The sequence below is a fragment of the Panthera pardus genome, unplaced genomic scaffold (genome assembly GCF_024362965.1).
Source record: "Panthera pardus isolate Hobbes unplaced genomic scaffold, ASM2436296v1 HiC_scaffold_11, whole genome shotgun sequence".
Lineage (NCBI taxonomy): Eukaryota > Metazoa > Chordata > Mammalia > Carnivora > Felidae > Panthera > Panthera pardus.
In genome coordinates this window covers 45561483-45580357 of record NW_026526666.1, presented here as the reverse complement: position 1 = coordinate 45580357, position 18875 = coordinate 45561483, and the positions used below count along the sequence as shown (strand labels likewise).

At 35.3% G+C, this 18875-nt stretch overlaps 1 long non-coding RNA gene across 1 annotated transcript in view; it reads right to left on the bottom strand.

The window, feature by feature from the left end:
* Positions 1–18875, bottom strand: part of LOC109266678 (uncharacterized) — a 217349-nt gene that overhangs the window by 137953 nt on the left and 60521 nt on the right. The gene's annotated exons all lie outside the window — the stretch shown is intronic.

Genomic DNA, 18875 nt, shown 5'->3' with positions numbered 1-18875 from the left:
AGGTTGAAACTAGACCACTTTCTCACACCATTCACAAAAATAAACTCAAAATGGATAAAGGACCTGAATGTGAGACAGGAAACCATCAAAACCTTAGAGGAGAAAGCAGGAAAAGACCTCTCTGACCTCAACCGTAGCAATCTCTTACTCGACACATCCCCAAAGGCAAGGGAATTAAAAGCAAAAGTGAATTACTGGGACCTTATGAAGATAAAAATCTTCTGCACAGCAAAGGAATCAATCAACAAAACTAAAAGGCAACCAACGGAATGGGAAAAGATATTTGCAAATGACATATCGGACAAAGGGCTAGTATCCAAAATCTATAAAGAGCTCACCAAACTCCACACCCGAAAAACAAATAACCCAGTGAAGAAATGGGCAGAAAACATGAATAGACACTTCTCTAAAGAAGACATCCGGATGGCCAACAGGCACATGAAAAGATGTTCAACGTCGCTCCTTATCAGGGAAATACAAATCAAAACCACACTCAGATACCACCTCACGCCAGTCAGAGTGGCCAAAATGAAGAAATCAGGAGACTATAGATGCTGGAGAGGATGTGGAGAAACAGGAACCCTCTTGCACTGTTGGTGGGAATGCAAATTGGTGCAGCCGCTCTGGAAAGCAGTGTGGAGGTTCCTCAGAAAATTAAAAATAGACCTACCCTATGACTCAGCAATAGCACTGCTAGGAATTTACCCAAGGGATACAGGAGTACTGATGCATAGGGGCACTTGTACCCCAATGTTTATAGCAGCACTCTCAACAATAGCCAAATTATGGAAAGAGCCTAAATGTCCATCAACTGATGAATGGATAAAGAAATTGTGGTTTATATACACAATGGAATACTACGTGACAATGAGAAAGAATGAAATATGGCCTTTTGTAGCCACGTGGATGGAACTGGAGAGTGTGATGCTAAGTGAAATAAGCCATACAGAGAAAGACAGATACCATATGGTTTCACTCTTATGTGGATCCTGAGAAACTTAACGGAAACCCATCAGGGAGGGGAAGGAAAAAAAAAAAAAAAAAGACGTTAGAGTGGGAGAGAGCCAAAGCATAAGAGACTGTTAAAAACTGAGAACAAACTGAGGGTTGATGGGTGGTGGGAGGGAGGGGAGGGTGGGTATTGGGTATTGAGGAGGGCACCTTTTGGGATGAGCACTGGGTGTTGTATGGAAACCAGTTTGACAATAAATTTCATATGTTAATAAAAAAAAACAAAAAAACAAACAAACAAACAAAAAGTAAAAAAATAAAAAAATAAAAAATAAAGGCCTACAGAAGCAAGTTTTCTGGGTGGATGTACACGACAGTGTCACATTTTGGTAAAACAGGTCATATGGTGACATAAACAAAAAAATATGTAAAGTAATACTCTTGCAAATTTATATGGGCAGGAAAAAACAATTTTAAGTGTCAAGTTTGATGTCATGACTTGACCAAAATTGCTTAAATTTCCAGATTTACATTGCAAAAACTAATAAAAAACCAAGGAACTTTTATATTGCAGCTCCCAGACTTAGCAAATTTAGGTGATATAAAGCAACATTCTACTTTATGGTGCAGTATACATGTATTTTTGAGTGATATGGATTAGGTTTATATGTTTTACTTCTCAAAAGGAAATTATCCTTAAGAAATGTAGAGACAGTTTGCAGAGATTTGACATAGATGGAGCGCCCTGCACACCACAAATGAAAGAGTTCAGAGCTTTTAAATTGCACTATGTAAACGGAAAAGCCTGGTTAAATAACAGATCCATCCTTCTTCCTCTTTTCAAATAAATTGAATACAAATAAAATGCTGACTTAGTAAAAATGTCGAGAAAGCATGTTTCTTGGAGAAACATGGAATTTAATTATTATGTAAAACTTAAAGGGAAAATGTGACTATTAATGTTTTACATGAGTGAACAGGATGGTAATTTTGAGATAGTAATATATATTCAGAAATAAAAAAAAATAGGTAGCAATGCTATGATGGGTGACTTCCCATTGGGATGATTTGTCTATGTCTGTTTGATATGTAATAAGATAGGAACAGAAGCACCAACTCATTTACAAGAGGTTGTCCTACAACCATAGACAAAGAATTTGCTGAGGAAATGTATGCATTAAAAATGTAAGTTCAAAGATCCCCTTTTATATTAACTGGCATTCATCTCCTCTTAAATCCAATCTGCTCAACAGACTTCAACCACATTCTTACATGGCAACAATAAAGGACTGCAATTAAAAACATTTTAAATTTGACTTTGCAAACTGTTTAAAGCTTTTCCAGAGGAAATAATGTGTAGCTTTTACAACAGTCCATTCTTCATTCTCTCCTAAATTAGCTGCATAATATATGAGCAAATTTCCATGCCTAGTTAGAGCTCATTATTCAGTGAAGTCTCAGGGAATTAGGATTTTTTTAATCATTTTTCCCTTTGCCCTTTAAGCATCTTTCTAATTTAAATAGTCCCAAAGAACACTGATATCATTGTACCCATTAATTGTACTTGTTTTTGATGGAATGGCAAAGAAGCATGAATTTTTCACATTGACCACTTATGTGTGTATACGTTTTTAAGCATATTTATTTTGTAGAAAGATACATAGCTTGGCAATTGTAAACTTGCAAATAAAATATGTGAAGATTATGACTGAGAGAATTAAATGTAGAATAAATAGCCAACAAGATAGAAAAGAAAAGGGCTGGATAAAATGAAGCCTTAAATTGCCAATCTGTTACTTAAATATTTTAAGTTTCCTTTTCTGGGGTTATTATTTTCTTGATTTGAATGAAAGGGTTTTAAGCACTGTTTGCAGCTGCTGCTTCAATGCTGTTTGCAACCTCAATCCATGTCCGTGTCAAATCATAATGTGATACTGTCAAATTCATAAATAGAAGCCTTTTCTCTTGCTCATTTTTGTGTCCAGGGTATCCAGATGCAACCCCGCCAATTAAGGAATTCACATGAAGCATATCTGTTTGATCTAAATCTTAGTATCTGCGTATGATTTTGTGTTTCTTACTTGTTTGCAAGGTGATTTGTAGCAGGTCAAGAGCCAAAATTAAAATAATTGTGTTTAAGGTAAAACAATGGCTCTTTTAATTAGATCCAACTTGGATAATGAGGTTTTTTTTTTTTCTATCAGGAAAACATGATATATAGAGAGAGAGCTATTAAACTGAAGAATCTAGCATAGTAAAATAATGTAGAACTGGTTCAAATATGGGTAAAACCAAATTATTCTAAAAATATGTCTATGAATAACAATTAGTATCGAGCACAATGAGAAAAAAAATCTGAGTTTAAGATTATAATTGGCTTAGAATAACATCGAGGCTTTGGTATTTACCAATTAGGTAAATGTAGGATTTAATCTCTAGACACTTCAGTCATATTAGAAAAGTGGTAATATTACCTAACTCACCATGTTAATAAAGGATTTAAAGTAATTATATGTTAAAAGTAAAGGTTAGTGTATTTAATACCTTTCTCATACTAAAGGCTTCATTGAGAATTCAAATTAATTCATCATCTTGTTATATTGATAAAATGCAAAAAGCAGTTAACTGAATAAACCCTTTGGAGACACCATATCGTGTGAACATGTGACATTTGCTCTAGTCAGTGACCAATTTAGATTTTCAAATCCAACCTCCAAGGTACATATCAACTTAAAAAAAAATAAACTGATCATTGAGGTATACTGCAATCATATGACAATACTTTAATATCATTCCAAAATGCCAGGATCTAGCTTTAAGATTAATATGACGGGTCTCTGATTCCACCACTTTTAAAATCATGAAAAACAAATGATGAGAAATCAGGCAGTAACATTGAAAAGAGGGTCAAAATGTGCTCTGTGTCTCTCCACCTTGCTACATACCATCTAATCTCTCTCTCTGCTACCTAATTCAAGAAACTGCCCATGGCCAGTCGTTTTCATTTCCAATTTAGGGTTTGTTCACCTATATTTCTCCTCTGAATTTTCAGAAGCATTGTTCCTCAAATTACCTTTTCTTTTCTATCACTACATTATTAGCAAGCAATGGTTGCCTTAGCAACTCTTTAATAGGTTGCAACTCTCAAAACCTATCTTTTCTGAAGAGAATCTTCTGACAGGCTTCCTAAAAGAACCAATAGCTCTTCCTAATAAATATGCAAAAACATTATTTCTGATTAGAAAACTAACCATGTAACTTAAACATTTAAAGTGTTTTATTACACATTTAAGAGCTATCTATATATATTAATTGAAAAACTAAGAAACTGTTTTGCAAAATAATAATTGATCACAATAACATCTACCATTTACTAAGTATTACTTTATCATATTTTTTCAATATGCTAAGATGTATGATGTAGTACTTTTTAAGTTTCTGAGATGAGAGACTAAGTTCATAGGGGTTAGTTCAGTAGTATGGTGGTAAATATTTAACAATCAACATCCAGCTTTCTGGGGAAAAATAGATACATACACATTACATATATATATGTAATGTGTATATATATGTGTATGTGTGTGTGTATAATGTATATGCACACAATTTTATTATAAATATTACCAAAATAAAGCATATGTAGCACATAATTCAAAAAATAGTACTTTTATTTCACTATAATGTATTAAATTTTAAGTTTATGTCATTTAATTTTTAATACTGGCTGTGTTTAACAATTGGATTACAGCTCTTGGAATCTAGTACTAGTCTCCACCTTATCCCTAGTTAGTTTCTTGGACCAGGTCTGACTGCTACTAAGGAATGTGCTATTTAGATGCAATTGAGCTTTTTCAGGCAGAGATTCAAAGAAATATGGATACAGGGCTTGCCTCAGAAGTTCAAAGAAAGAATTCCCTGTTAGCACTGCCGACGCAAGTTTAAACCAACCTTCTTTGGCATATTTCTCTCTGCTTCTTACATCCCTGGTAATTTACTGCTCAGAACCCAGCACTTACTTATTTAGTGATAAATATATCTTTAACATGTTCAATGTCAACTTGTTACCTAGTACCCATTTTCCTAGTTGGTCTGAAAGTTTGCCTCTTAGGCTTTGACCTCATAAACCACTTCCCTCTTCACTGAAACTCTGCACAGTTTGACATGATCCCTGGCCTCATTTGGGCTGTTTCCACCACCGTTCCTTGCCTCAGTTGCCAGCCTTCATGGATACCTTAGCAGAAAATGGTGCCTTCTGAAAGATCATTGATAAAAGGAAGCTAGAACATGGAACTCCTCCAACCCAAGGACTGGCACTGATAGACTGGCAGCCCACTGAGAAAAAGCTTCATGAATCAGGGCTCACTTCATGAGTCAGGGCACAGTGTGGAAGAAGTGAACTTATTTTTGACATTTCTTTATTACCTTTTCATTACTCTTCCTCCATGAATCCTCAGTTGAACTGGTTCACCCTTCCCATCTAATTTCCTCAGCTTGGACTACCCTTCCCTATTATTTGGTCCTCAGCTCACATAAACATATTCCATGAAAATTCCTCCTCTATCACCTCAATTAGTACCAACTGATTATTTATTTGCTCTCCACAGAATAATACTTATCCCTGCATTATAACAAACAATAATCCCTTTCAAGGGAAGTTTATGCCATGATTCTTATGTACAAGACATTAAAATCTGTGTTAGATAAATATAACTAGAAAATGCTTCTTGACCTGAGGATTCCTTTTGGAAATACAATGACTAGGGACATATAAACATTTAATGCAATCCCTGTCAAAAACAAGCAGCATTTTTTCACAGAGTTAGAACAAACAATCCTAAGATGTGTATACAACCACAAAAGACCCCAAATAGTCAAAGCAATCTCAAAAAAGAAAAACAAAGCTAGGGCATTACAATTTTAGACTTCAAGCTATATTACAAAGCTGTAGTCATCAAGACAGTATGGTATTGGCACAAAAACAGACACATAGATCAATGGAACAGAATAGAAAACCCAGAAATGGACCCACAAATATATGGCCAACTAATCTTTGACAAAGCAAGAAAGAACATTCAGTGGAAAAAAGACAGTCTTTTCAACAAATATTGTTGAGAAAACTGGACAGCAACGTGACGAAGAATGAAACTGGGCCACTTTCTTACAACATAAATGAAAATAAATTCAAAATGGATGAAAGACCTAAATGTGAGACCAGAAACTACCAAAATCCTAGAGGAAAATACAGACAGCAACTTTTTGACATTGGCTGTAGCAACTTCTTACAGACACATCTTTGGAGGCAAGGGAAACAAAAGCAAAAATAAACTATTTGGACTTCATCCAAAGATAAAAACTCCTTCACAGCTAAGGAAACAATCAACAAAACTAAAAGGCAACTTACAGAATAGGAGAAGATACTTGCAAGTAACATATCTGATAAAGGGTTGGTATCTAAAATATATAAAGAACTCATCAAACTGAACATCCAAAAAACAAATAATCTAGTCAAGAAATGGGCAGAGGACATGAATAGACATTTTTACCAAAGAAGACATACAGATGGCCAACAGACACATGAAAAGATGCTCAACATCACTGATCATCAGGAAAATACAAATCAAAGCCACAATGAGATACCACTTGTCAGGATGACTAATACTAACAACACAGGAAATAATGGATATTGGTGAGGATGCAGAGAAAGAGGAACCCTCTTACATTGTTTGTGGGAATGCAAACTGGTATTGTTACTCTGGAAAACAGTATGGAGATTCCTCAAAAAATTAAAAATGGTACTACCCTGCAACCCAGCAATTGTACTACTAGGTATTTACCCAAAAAAACACAAAAATACTGATTCAAAGGAGCACACACACCCCTATATTTATAGCAACCATATCAACAATAGCCAAATTATGGAAACAGCCCAAATTTCCATTGACTGATGAATGGATGAAGAAGTAGTGTACACACACACACACACAACTCAGCCATCAAAAAGAATGAAATCTTGCCATTTGCAACAATGTGGATGGAACAGAGTGTATTATGCTAAGTGAAATAAGTCACTCAGAGAAAGACAAATACCATATGATTTCACTCATATGTGTAACTTAAGAAACAAAATGGATTAACATACAAGAAGGAAAAAAAAAAGAGAGGGAAGCAAACTAAATGAGACTTTTAACTATAGAGAACAAACAGGGATTGTAGAGGAAACGTAGGAGACAGATAGGCTAAATGGGTGATGGGCGTTAAGGAGAACACTTGTGATGAGCACTGGGTGTTATATGTAAGTGATGAATTACTGAATTCGCCTCCTGAAACCAATATTACACTATATGTTAACTAACACAATTTAAATAAAATTTTTTAAAATAACAAATAAATAAATATATAATTATTGGATTTTGAGTTCTTAAGGGCTCATTTCTAGCATAAACCACAGGGTTGAGAGACTATTTAGTTTTTATGACCACAGAGATAGGAGATGAAAACATTCTCTTGAAGGCAGAAGAAAGAAGAAAATTGGATACAGAAGCCTAAAGCGGCCCCACTAAATTCACTGTGGCTCCAGAAATTGAGGACAAGTTCTCAGAGTTAGCCAAGAGAGACTGTTCTAGAGAATCTATAGGTATTTCTTCATTTTAATTATAAGGCTTAACTGTAGTAGTAATTTTATCTAGAAGAAGTTAAAATTACATATTTTGCCACCAAGTAAAATGGGAAACCAAAATGAATATCAGGTTGACTAAAAGAAAATGAAAAAAATGCTCCATGTTTCACACTCCCTAAGTCTGCATAAAGCTTATTGTGCCCAACAAAATAATAAAGAAAAAAAAGTAAAATCCTGTAAAAAAAAAAGCAGAACCTTAATTCTACTATCTAATTTTTTTGAAGTGATATTTTTAACCATTATATTTCTCTCATTAATGTGTCAGCAATAATACTTCCAAATGCTAGAAGCAGAAATGGGATAAGATATCTTATCTGGATTGAAATATTCCAAAGGGAATCTTGTTTGGGATTTAGCCAACATATATGGAGCAGTTACTACATGACATATACTAGGACAGATAATTTCCAAATGACATTTAATCCTTCCTACAACCTCCTATTTTATAGATGAGAGAACAAAGTTACCTTATAAATGAATCCTTTAACTCGTGTTGAGTCTGACCATGACAACTGGGAAAAATAACACAAATACTAGTGTCCTATTAAGGTAAGGAAGGACAGAATAAAATACCATCAATTCTTCGCTATCTTAGCCTAGTACAGAAAGTCATAATATTCACTAATAAGAACACAGCATCCACAGGGAATGATACCATTGTTGCTTCTATATGGGCAGTACGTGTTTGTTGGTGGTAGTATTGTTAGTATTGTTTTCTAAAAGAGTTTGTAAATATTTTCCTTCTATTATTGTTTTGTTCATTTGTTTGTTTTGTTTTTACAGAAATAGAAGCACTGTGGGCATGGGTTGATGCAGGTGAATCTAAATAATTGCCTTGAAACTTGCGTAGCATTCCAATTCATCTCTAAATGCTCATGAAATTCAAAGCAGGAGAATCTAGCATCAGGCAACACTTAGGCTTTAGCCCTTTCTGGTTTTGTAATTGTTTGCTTTACTTTGCTTTATGAATTCTTTATGACTCAGAATATCAAGAATGCACCAACAGTTGCAGTAAATAAAAGATCCTCCACCATGTACAATCCATGGGGAGAACGCCATTGGAGACAAAGGGAGCAGTCTGACCTTTGCGGGTACATTCATTCCATGTGGGAAGTAAGGATTTCATTCGAGTGGTTCCAGTATCATCACAAAGCTCCTCATCTCTGAAATACCTGGCCCTCTCAAGGTAAAAAAAACAAAAACAAAAACAAAAACCTTTGATGTAATTATCAAGTGTCCATCTATCTAAAATATTTGTTTTTCTTTTGTATTTGGCTGATTCCATTACTTATAAAATATGAACCTTAAAATCTGGGTAATTTTATGTTCTTTGACTTTGGTCCAGTTTATCACAAGGAATGGCACACCTATAATTTCAACAAAGCTTCATCATCTGCTGTGGTCCTAAAAGCTCTAGATATATAGGAGTTTATACTCATGAGTATATATTTATACACAATAAAATAAATCTAGTATTTATGGAATATCTTCATATATTCTTGTATTATATCCTGAATATTTTTAAAGAGTTTAAAGAAATCTTAAAACCAATGAACCTACAAAACAAATCTTTATCATGTCACTAGGATGTCAAAACAAATATCTCTAGAATTGCACCTACCCAGAATAGTCTTAACAGGATTTAAATTTTTTTTAACTGTCTGCGGAGTTCTTTGGAGAATCATGAATTATAACTTAGTTTGTATTTGCAACAAGAAATGAATATATAAATGTACAACACACAGAAAATAAGTTATGCTCCTGGTATCTTAAGCCGTCAGAAAAAGACAGGGCAGATTTTTAAAGAATCCTTCATATCTTGTTTTCTTTGATTCGATAGTGTTCTTTTAAGAGATTGAAAAAGACTAGAATTCATTACAAGTCCTTAATTGCCAGTTTCTCCACAAAATAGATGTTTATGTGCAGGCTTCAGAATAGCTACCATTCATTTGAGAGAGATCTTGTACAGCCGAAGTTTAAATAAACAGCAATGTTTTACTAAGTTTGCAAAAGCGTAATTAGTCCTAGAGGCACAATATTTTTAAGCGTCAAACACTTGTTCTCCAGCTGTACTATTTGGATCTGTAGTTTCAGACACGGCTTACATCCATCTCATTGAAGTCCAAGCCTTTTCATGACTGACAAGCACTTTCACTGTGTGTGCTCACGGAAACAGAACAATACATCACCACTACTTTGATAGAGGCATCTGCTACATTTTTTTTTAGTTCAGTAGTGCTTATAAACCACTTCAAAATGGATTCCATTAGGGACCAGTAGCATTAATTTGTGTTTGTTCTGTCATGCAATTATATTAGAGAAATGAAATAACTGATCAGGAAATTCACAGGTGGGCAGAAATGGTCGTTTAAATGTATCTTTCCTACAATACCGTGTTAGAGTCTACAGGGATCGTGGTATTCAATTCTCTTTTTTCAAACAATACCCTCGAGAAAATCACTTTGAAGTATTCGAAGATTTTTGGTTTTAAGTGGCAGATGTTTTTTTTTTTTTATTTTTTTCATGTATGTAATAAATAACACAGACAGCAATTACAAAATATGTTCACTTTAACAACTTTGTAGGTAATGCAACCTTCTTATTGTAGCTAGTTTATTCACTGCCTTGGTAGGGTTAATGAGACCCAAGTCACTGGCAATGGTACTAGGTATCGATCACATCTAACTCCACAGACTCTGTTGTGTACCTTGGAATGTGTATATACTTATAACCACATTTAGTTGAAGCCATATAGACTGTGAATGCTCCCATAAATAATTAAAATATATATCATATCATTTGGTTCCAAATCCATCAGGGCTACTTAAAGAAAAAAAAACAGGGGCGCCTGGGTGGCTCAGTCGGTTGAGCATCCGACTTCGGCTCAAGTCATGATCTCGCGGTCGGTGGGTTCGAGCCCCGCGTCGGGCTCTGGGCTGATGGCTTGGAGCCTGGAGCCTGCTTCCGATTCTGTGTCTCCCTCTCTCTCTGCCCCTCCCCCATTCATGCTCTGTCTCTCTCTGTCCCAAAAATAAGTAAACGTTAAAAAAAAAATTAAAAAAAAAAAGAAAAAACATATAATAGATGATAAATAGATAAAACGATAACTATGTCCCTTTGTATATGGCAACAGACTTCTTGGGGAAGCCTTTCCTTTTGCTGTTGCTGACACTACTTCAACTCAGAATGCCCTTCACTCCTATTTCTACCATTGAAATCTTATCTATATTTAAAGCTAAACCAAGTGCTTTCCTCCATTAAGCTTTCCCTCTTTTACCTAAATGAAGGCAACTTACTTCCTCTCTTGACATTGAACTTTTGAAAACAAGGATCATGTCTTTTTACCTTTCATTCTCTTGTGACATAGTAGACTCAAAGACCATTTGTATGAGAAGTGATTTTAGCCCTACCCTCCACTAAGAAAAAAAAGGAAAGATGTTATAAAATCTTACATAGTCTTGAGTTACAGATCCCTTATCACACCTCTATTAAGACACTTTTCAAAATACTTTAGAGAACTCTGACTCTACAGAACAATCCCCTCCCTGATTCATGACAAAAATTTTAATTATAATAAAGCCCTAAAAAATATAAATACACAGCAACAAAGAGAATGGCAAAGAAAGCAAAAGTGGAGAGAAATCCAATGGACGAGTTGTGACTGAATAGGCAGTCAAAGAAGCGACATCTGGAAATACTGAAGCCTGAAATATGTGTAGTGGCAACTAGGGCCATAAAGATGGTCGTGGTTTAAAAGTATGAATCTGGGGACGCTTGTGTGGTGCAGTCAGTTAAGTGTCCAACACTTGATCTCAGATCAGATCATGATCTATCAGTTCATGGGATCGAGACCCACATTGGGTTCTGTGCCGACAGACTGGAGCCCGTTTGGGATTCTCTTTCTCTCTCCTCTCTGCTCCTTCTACACATGTGCGCTCTCTCTCTCTCTCTCTCTCTCTCTCTCTCTCGTTAAAAAAAAGTTCTTATAAATTCATTAAAAAATTGAAAACACCAATTGAGGACTGAGCAAAAGACATAAACAACCAATTCACAAAAAAGAACTTACAAATGTCTAGTAACTATAAAAATGAAATTTTAAATATCAACAAAACATGTTTTTGTGACTTCATAATTGAATATTGTTAATGTCTATGCTATAATACTGTGAAGGCATTAAAAATTATATTGCTTAACTACATGTATTGGCATGGAAAGATGTTAGTGATCAATAGAAAACATGGGTTTCAACAGACTATGTATTGTGTAATTCCATATGTTGTAATATCTACGTATGTATGCATTCACAAAAACATATGTATATATGTGTGCATGTGTATGTGTATGTATGAGTACAGAATAAAAGGCTAGAAGATGTGATGACATCAAGTTATCTCTAGATGGGAAATCTACTTTTGAAATCAAACAATGTAAAACCTATTCTTATTTTTAAAAAAATTTAATACATATTATCACTCAGAATATCAAGCATGCTGAGCTCCATTCTATACTGAGCATTGTGACAAATGGTGTTGGTATGCAAAGTTTGACATGTTTTATGCCTTTAAGAGCAGCTACTCTAGTTAAAGGAGATGAGTAGATACATTTAAAACTACTAAACCAACGTAAACCATGCTAATAACAAGACAAGAAGTATAAATAATACATGCTCCCTGAATTCACAGGAAAGGTGACTGCTGTTGATTTTCAGTTAGAATCCTTAACATTTACTTATTCTTTTTACTGAAAAATGTTGAGTTTCCAATTTCTACCAGCTGTAGTTAAGTCCTAGAAATATGAAATGTAAGATAGACTCCCTGACCTCCAGGATCTCAAAACAAAGATGGGTACACAAAGGACAATACATCAAAATACACACAATCATACAAGTAAGCTCCAGAGTACCTTATCTGAGTGGCTATGCATTAAGAATGCTCAGTCCAGCCCTTCCCTTTAACTTTTTGAGAAGTATACTGTTCACAGTGTCTCACTACCGCTTCCTGCAAACACACACACACACACACACACACACCAAAGGCTGTGACTGGTACAATTTACTAATTTCTCACAGTAGCCTATGTACCCAACTTACTCTATATCAGCAAAAAGAGTGATAATTTGTTTTACATCAGTCCCATGCTTTGTTTGATTCTCAATTGGTCCAATACTCTGGAAGGGAAAATGGAGGCTATGGTATCCTATTCAAATAGCAGCCCAACATTATTGGGAAAGAAATGAAACAATCTCAAAATGTGACACTGAACTATGATTGGGCAAAAGAAGCTATTATCTTTAAACCAATGACATATCTTTATAATAATAAGTAGGGGTGACTTTACTATTCTAAGAAATGAGCTAAGACTTTTATAGCTTTATTTAATAATCTTTGCAAACATACTAAGAGATTATTCCCTTACTTTGCAAATAAGTAAATTGGAACTCATAGAGTTTAAATAAAACAACCAAAACACAATAATCAGATTAAGGTTAAAACCCACTTCTGTCTAGCATCAAAATGCATACTTAATTAAACCACATTAAGTTTTTTAGTATTTTTTTTCCAAAATGTCTTCTTTAACGATGTAAGTATTTGTAAGCACTTACTAATATTAGAAAATTAACTAGGTGTTGTGAAGATAAAGATAAATAAGTCAAAGTCTCTTTATTTAATAATTTCACCTTAACCATTTACTTTCAACATACTCTGTTATTTCCCTTCCCTATTGCTAGGCTAATATTACTAAATAAATGAGACAGAACTGTTTGTACAAAAATGAATGGAGAGATGAAGGGCACTCTGAGTTCGCCAGATAGAAGCATGGTATGAGTTTAAGATATTGTAATCATTATGAATTGATACCAAACTCCATGACTCATCTTGTTAAATACTTTTACTTTACTATTCAAATGTAATCTTCCATAATCCTTTTTTGCTCACTTTTTAAATTTGTTCATTTTTTATTCTTTATTTTTAAAATATTTATTCATTTAGAGAGAGATAAAGAGCAAGTGGGGCAGGGGCAGAGAGAGACGGAGACAGAGAATCCCAAGCAGGCTCCACACTGTTAGCACAGAGCCTGATGTGGGGCTGGAACTCACAAACCATGAGATCATGGCCTGAGCTGAAATCAAGTGTTGGTTGCTTAACCAACTGAGGTACCCAGGTGCTCCAAATTTGTTCATTTTTTCAAAGAGAAATATAATACATGCATTACTAGTTCACTTACATTTAAATTAACATGAGATCATGGTTGGATGTGAAGAAACATCAGCCATACTACAGAAAGGGTTTGTACCCAAGGAGACAGAGCAGTTCAACGCAGAGCTGCACAGCCTCAATTCTAGACCCCATTTTGGCAGAAGGCATACTTTTCAAGCACACAAGGCTAAGGAGCAAGGAATCCATGTGACTCAGTTGCGATTTATTATGTTGCAACTTAATCTGTAGTTTTGGGAACTCTGGGAAAGTTTGTGAAAACCCCACATGGTAATAATGCACATAAAGATAAAAACAAAGCAAAACCACTCTAAAATAATGTTTGCATTTACTTTTTATTTGCTCTTACCTGAGAGGTAGAAATATAGTAATTATGCTTTTTAGAAATCTCCAAATCTCCAAGAAATCTCCAAATCTTTGCAGGCTTCCCGTTCTTCTCCATTTTACTGATGTCTAGGCATGTACTGTAAGCTTTCCTTAAATATTTTAATTTATATTTTATATGTACTTTTTATTTTGTATTACCTCAATTTTTTTAATTTTATATTTTAGTTAGTTAATATACCCTGCAATGTTTCAGGAGTAGAATTCAGAGATTCATCACTTTAAGCTTCACAACACCCAGGGCTCATCACAAGTGCCCTCCTTAGTACCCATCACCCATCTAGCCCCCTTACATGTATTTTAGGTTAACATGACAAATTTTCAGTTTAGTTATAAACCTCTGATAAGGTGAAGCCATTTTATTTTGTCTAACATCACTGAATTTGGAATTAAAAAATTGAGATCAAGTAAAAATCTTAACACATTTAAAATGGGCTTATAACTGTTGGGGCGCCTGGGTGGCTCAGTCGGTTAAGCATCCGACTTCGGCTCAGGTCACGATCTCGCGGTATGTGAGTTCGAGCCCTGCGTGGGGCTCTGTGCTGACTGCTCAGAGCCTGGAGCCTGTTTCAGATTCTGTGTCTCCCTCTCTCTCTCTGACCCTCCCCCGTTCATTCTCTGTCTCTCTCTGTCTCAAAAATAAATAAACGTTAAAAAAAAAATTAAAATGGGCTTATAAAAAGCAAGGAGGGGGCGCCTGGGTGGCTCAGTCAGTTGAGCCTCTGACGTCAGTTCAGGTCATGATCTCACAGTTCGTGAATTCAAGCCCCGCGTCGGGCTCTGTGCTGACAGCTCAGAGCCTGGAGACTGCTTCGGAGTCTGTCTCCCTCTCTCTCTGCCCCTCCCCCACTTGCGCTCTGTCTCTCTCTGTCTACCAAAGATGAATAAACGTTAATAAATAAATAAATAAATAAATAAATAAATAAATAAATAAATAAAAGCAGAGAGTAGTAAAGGGCAAAGCTGTTAGATCAAATGGTTGGGAAGGGAAGGGACATCAACCAAATGCAGATAAAATGACTTAAGACCTATGGTATGAAGAAAACCCTAAGACAATGTGCAATGGAAGTATCAACAAAGAAATTCAATGATTCTGCACTGGGAGGAAAGCCCTATATGAGAAAGACCAGCCCTATATGAGAATGAACAAAACACCCAATGCAATGAAGATAACAGCGAATAGAAGGGGAGAAAACAAAACTAAACAAAACAAGCAAACACACACAAAGAAAACAGGATTGAATTTTGACTGAAAAATGGAGAAAGAGATGGGATAGAGAGTGAGACGTTTTGGGGGCTTTTTTTCTTCCAAGTTTTTATTTAAATTCCATATAGTTAACATACAGTGTAATTAAGTTTCAGGTGTAGAATTTAGTGATTCAGCACTTCCTTACAACACCAGGTGCTCATCGCAAGTGCCCTCCTTAATCCCATCACTTATTTCACCCATCCCCTCACCCACCTCCCCTCTGGTAACTGTCAGTTTGTTGTCTATAGTTAAGAGTCTGTTTCTTGGTTTGCCTCTCTTTTTTTCCCCCTTCATGTTCATTTGTTTTGTTTTTGAAATTGCACATATGAGTGAAATCATATGGTCTTTGTCTTTCTCTAACTTATTTTGCTTAGTATAATACTTTCTTCTAAGATATGTAAGTGAATCATTTTTAATTTCGGTTTAACCAAGGATGTGTTGACATGTTGAGGCTGTCATTTATGCAGTACTCAAGACGGTCCAAGTACATTCAATCTACTACAGAACACTGAAGGCTTCAGAAAGTCTTCTACTTAGGAAACTGAGTTCTGTTTGGCCCAGTGTTTTCCTCAAATTTAGATATACACAATACTTTGCTATCTATGACTCAAATAGGTAAATGCCAATCCATCATAAATGACGATGAAATATGGACATATCCAGGTGAGACATTCTAGGATTTCAGTTAGACTAAAACTCTCTGAAGGAAGTTATCAGATCCTTTTTGGTCACTAATATATATTAGTATTGCATGCATGCTTGGCATATAAAAAGGTGTTCAGTAAATTCTTATTAAATAAGTGAATTGAGGGGAGATGTAATAAATAAATGAAGGAATGAACATGGATTACTTTGGGATTTTTTTTTAAGTTTATTATGTATTTTGAGAGACAGAGAGAGAGAGAGAATTCCATGCAAGCTCCATGCTGTCAGAATGGAGCCTGACATGGAGCTTGAATCATGAACCATGAGATCATGACCTGAGCCAAAATCAAGAGTTGGACGCTCAACTGACTTAGCCACCAAGGCACCCCTAAACATTGATTACTTTGAAATAACTATCGATAAGGACTCTGTCAATAGGTTCTTTTAGTAGGATTAAATGAGTTAATATGTGTTAAGTGTCTAGGACTATATCTAGAAATTAGTAACTGCTATAAGTGTTAGCTATAATTATTATTTATTCATAAAGATAGAAGTTAGGGACAATAGAGTTGGAAAACAGACTGGTTCTTAGAGTTGTGGAGTAGGGTTTAGAAAATAAACATTTTCTAAAGAGCAATGGAAAACTCATATGGATTCTAGAAGGCATTGGTATCCTGGTAAGAATCCACCAGAAACTGTATGCATGATAATAAGGCAGATTTCTCACAAATCTCAATTTAAGAATTGGTATCTATGATTGTAAGTGATATGTCCAATTTCAATTTTTTTAATGTTTATTTTTGAGAGAGAGAGAGAGAGAGAGAGAGAGAGAGAATGAGCAGGGGAGGGGCACAGAGAGAGGGAGACACAGAATCCGAAGCAGGCTCCAGGCCTTGAGCTGTTAACACAGAGCCTGACGTGGGGCTCGAACTCACCAACTATGAGATCATGACCTGAGCTGAGGTCAGACACCCTACTGACTGAGCCACCCAGGCACCCTGATACAACCAATTTCAATAGGCTAGGAACATACAGAATAGGTCAAGTTTAAAAAGAACAGCACTGGCACAAGTATGGGGCTGTCCCTAGAGGACACAGAATTAGAATAAACTTACCTGCAAAGTCAGCATAGGAAGGATTAAAACACAACTCTATATTGTACCACTGAGACTTCCCTCTGCTCACCACTTTTGTAGCTGCCTATTTTTATGTATCCTGATGAGAATCCCTGGCCATCAAACACCTGAGGGTAGCAGAGAAGGCTTAAGTTTCTGTCCCCGTTGTCTACACATTTGTTGAAAAACTTGTGCAGCATCCAGATCTGCTGAGTTATTGAAGAAGAGGAGTGTTTTTATGCGCAAAAGTACAGTGTTTCAGTGTTGGTTTAGAGTATTCATTTGGAAGCAAGCTTACAATTTTAGTGAAATGTTCTCATAGTTCTTAGGTTTTATTGTTGTGCTGAGGTCCAGCATTTTTGTTTTCCTATCTGGTTGTCTTCGCCATTCATTTTTGGCCAACGTATTTGCTCAGAAGAGATTATTCCTGCCTTTACCACCTTTCTCTAGGCTTAAGAAAACAATGGCATTGCTGGGCATCTCTTCCAGTGATAGCCTTGGGAGTGCTATTTTTCAGCAGTAGAGGGAATGAACACAGCCTCAAAGAGTGTATTCACCATCTTTGAATTGTCCTATTCTTGCTGGTTCCCAACCATCCAATTCAGTGGAAATATCATGAATTGATTTTTAAAGCACTTTTCTGTTCTATTAAATGTTCTATTCTATTTTATTTTCTATTCTATTAAAGCACATTTTACTGTATTTTCCATTAAGAGATACATATTTCCTTTTGAGCTTATCTTTTAAAACATCCTTTTAAAAAATCATATCTATTGCCCTATTTTATGCAATGATGAGAAAGTGTCTTTTATACTTTTTGTAAACATACATTTTGTCAGTTAATTTGGTCAGGATATTTTCACGGTGACTATTTTTAAAGCTTATTTATTTTGAGAAAGAGAGAACATGAGCAGAGGAGGAAGAGAGAGAAAGAGAGAGTGAGAGAGAGATAGAATCCCAAGCAGGCTCCCTGCTGTCACTGTGGAGCCCAACATGGGGCTCAATTTCACAACCATGAGACCATGACCTGAGCCAAAATCAAGAGTCAACCTCAACTGACTGAGCCACCCAGGCACCCCTCAGGGTGACTATTTTTATTTTAATCACATAAGATAATGAACTGATACTCTATTGCTGTTGCTTTTCTGCTCACTAAGTAGCAACGACAAGTATGTTGATTCCCACAAATAACAAATACCTTTTTTATCTTTACAAATAATATGTGGAAATGGTCTGATGGATGTGATAAAGCACATATAAATAAAATAATAATAAACATTTATTTCCTAATGCTATATTAAAAAATCCATAAACAAAAAGTTATCTCTTCTTAACAACCATAGCACAAAATATTTATCCATGACCCTAAAGTAAAAACAACCAAATAGAAACTAGAATATCCACTTTGGTGATTATCTTTTATTTTTGCTACTGAACTTAAAAATCTAAGTTTTTATTACATGTTAGTTTTATGTTATCATAAACAAATGACTCCAAAAATAGCACAATAATTAGAATTAAAAAGGCAAATATAATAGCACAAATTAAATGGAGAGCTGTATTGTAACTTCAGAGAGGTTGGTATGTTTCACTGGGACAGCTTTATTTTTTAACAGCACTATATTACCATTTGTTCATAAA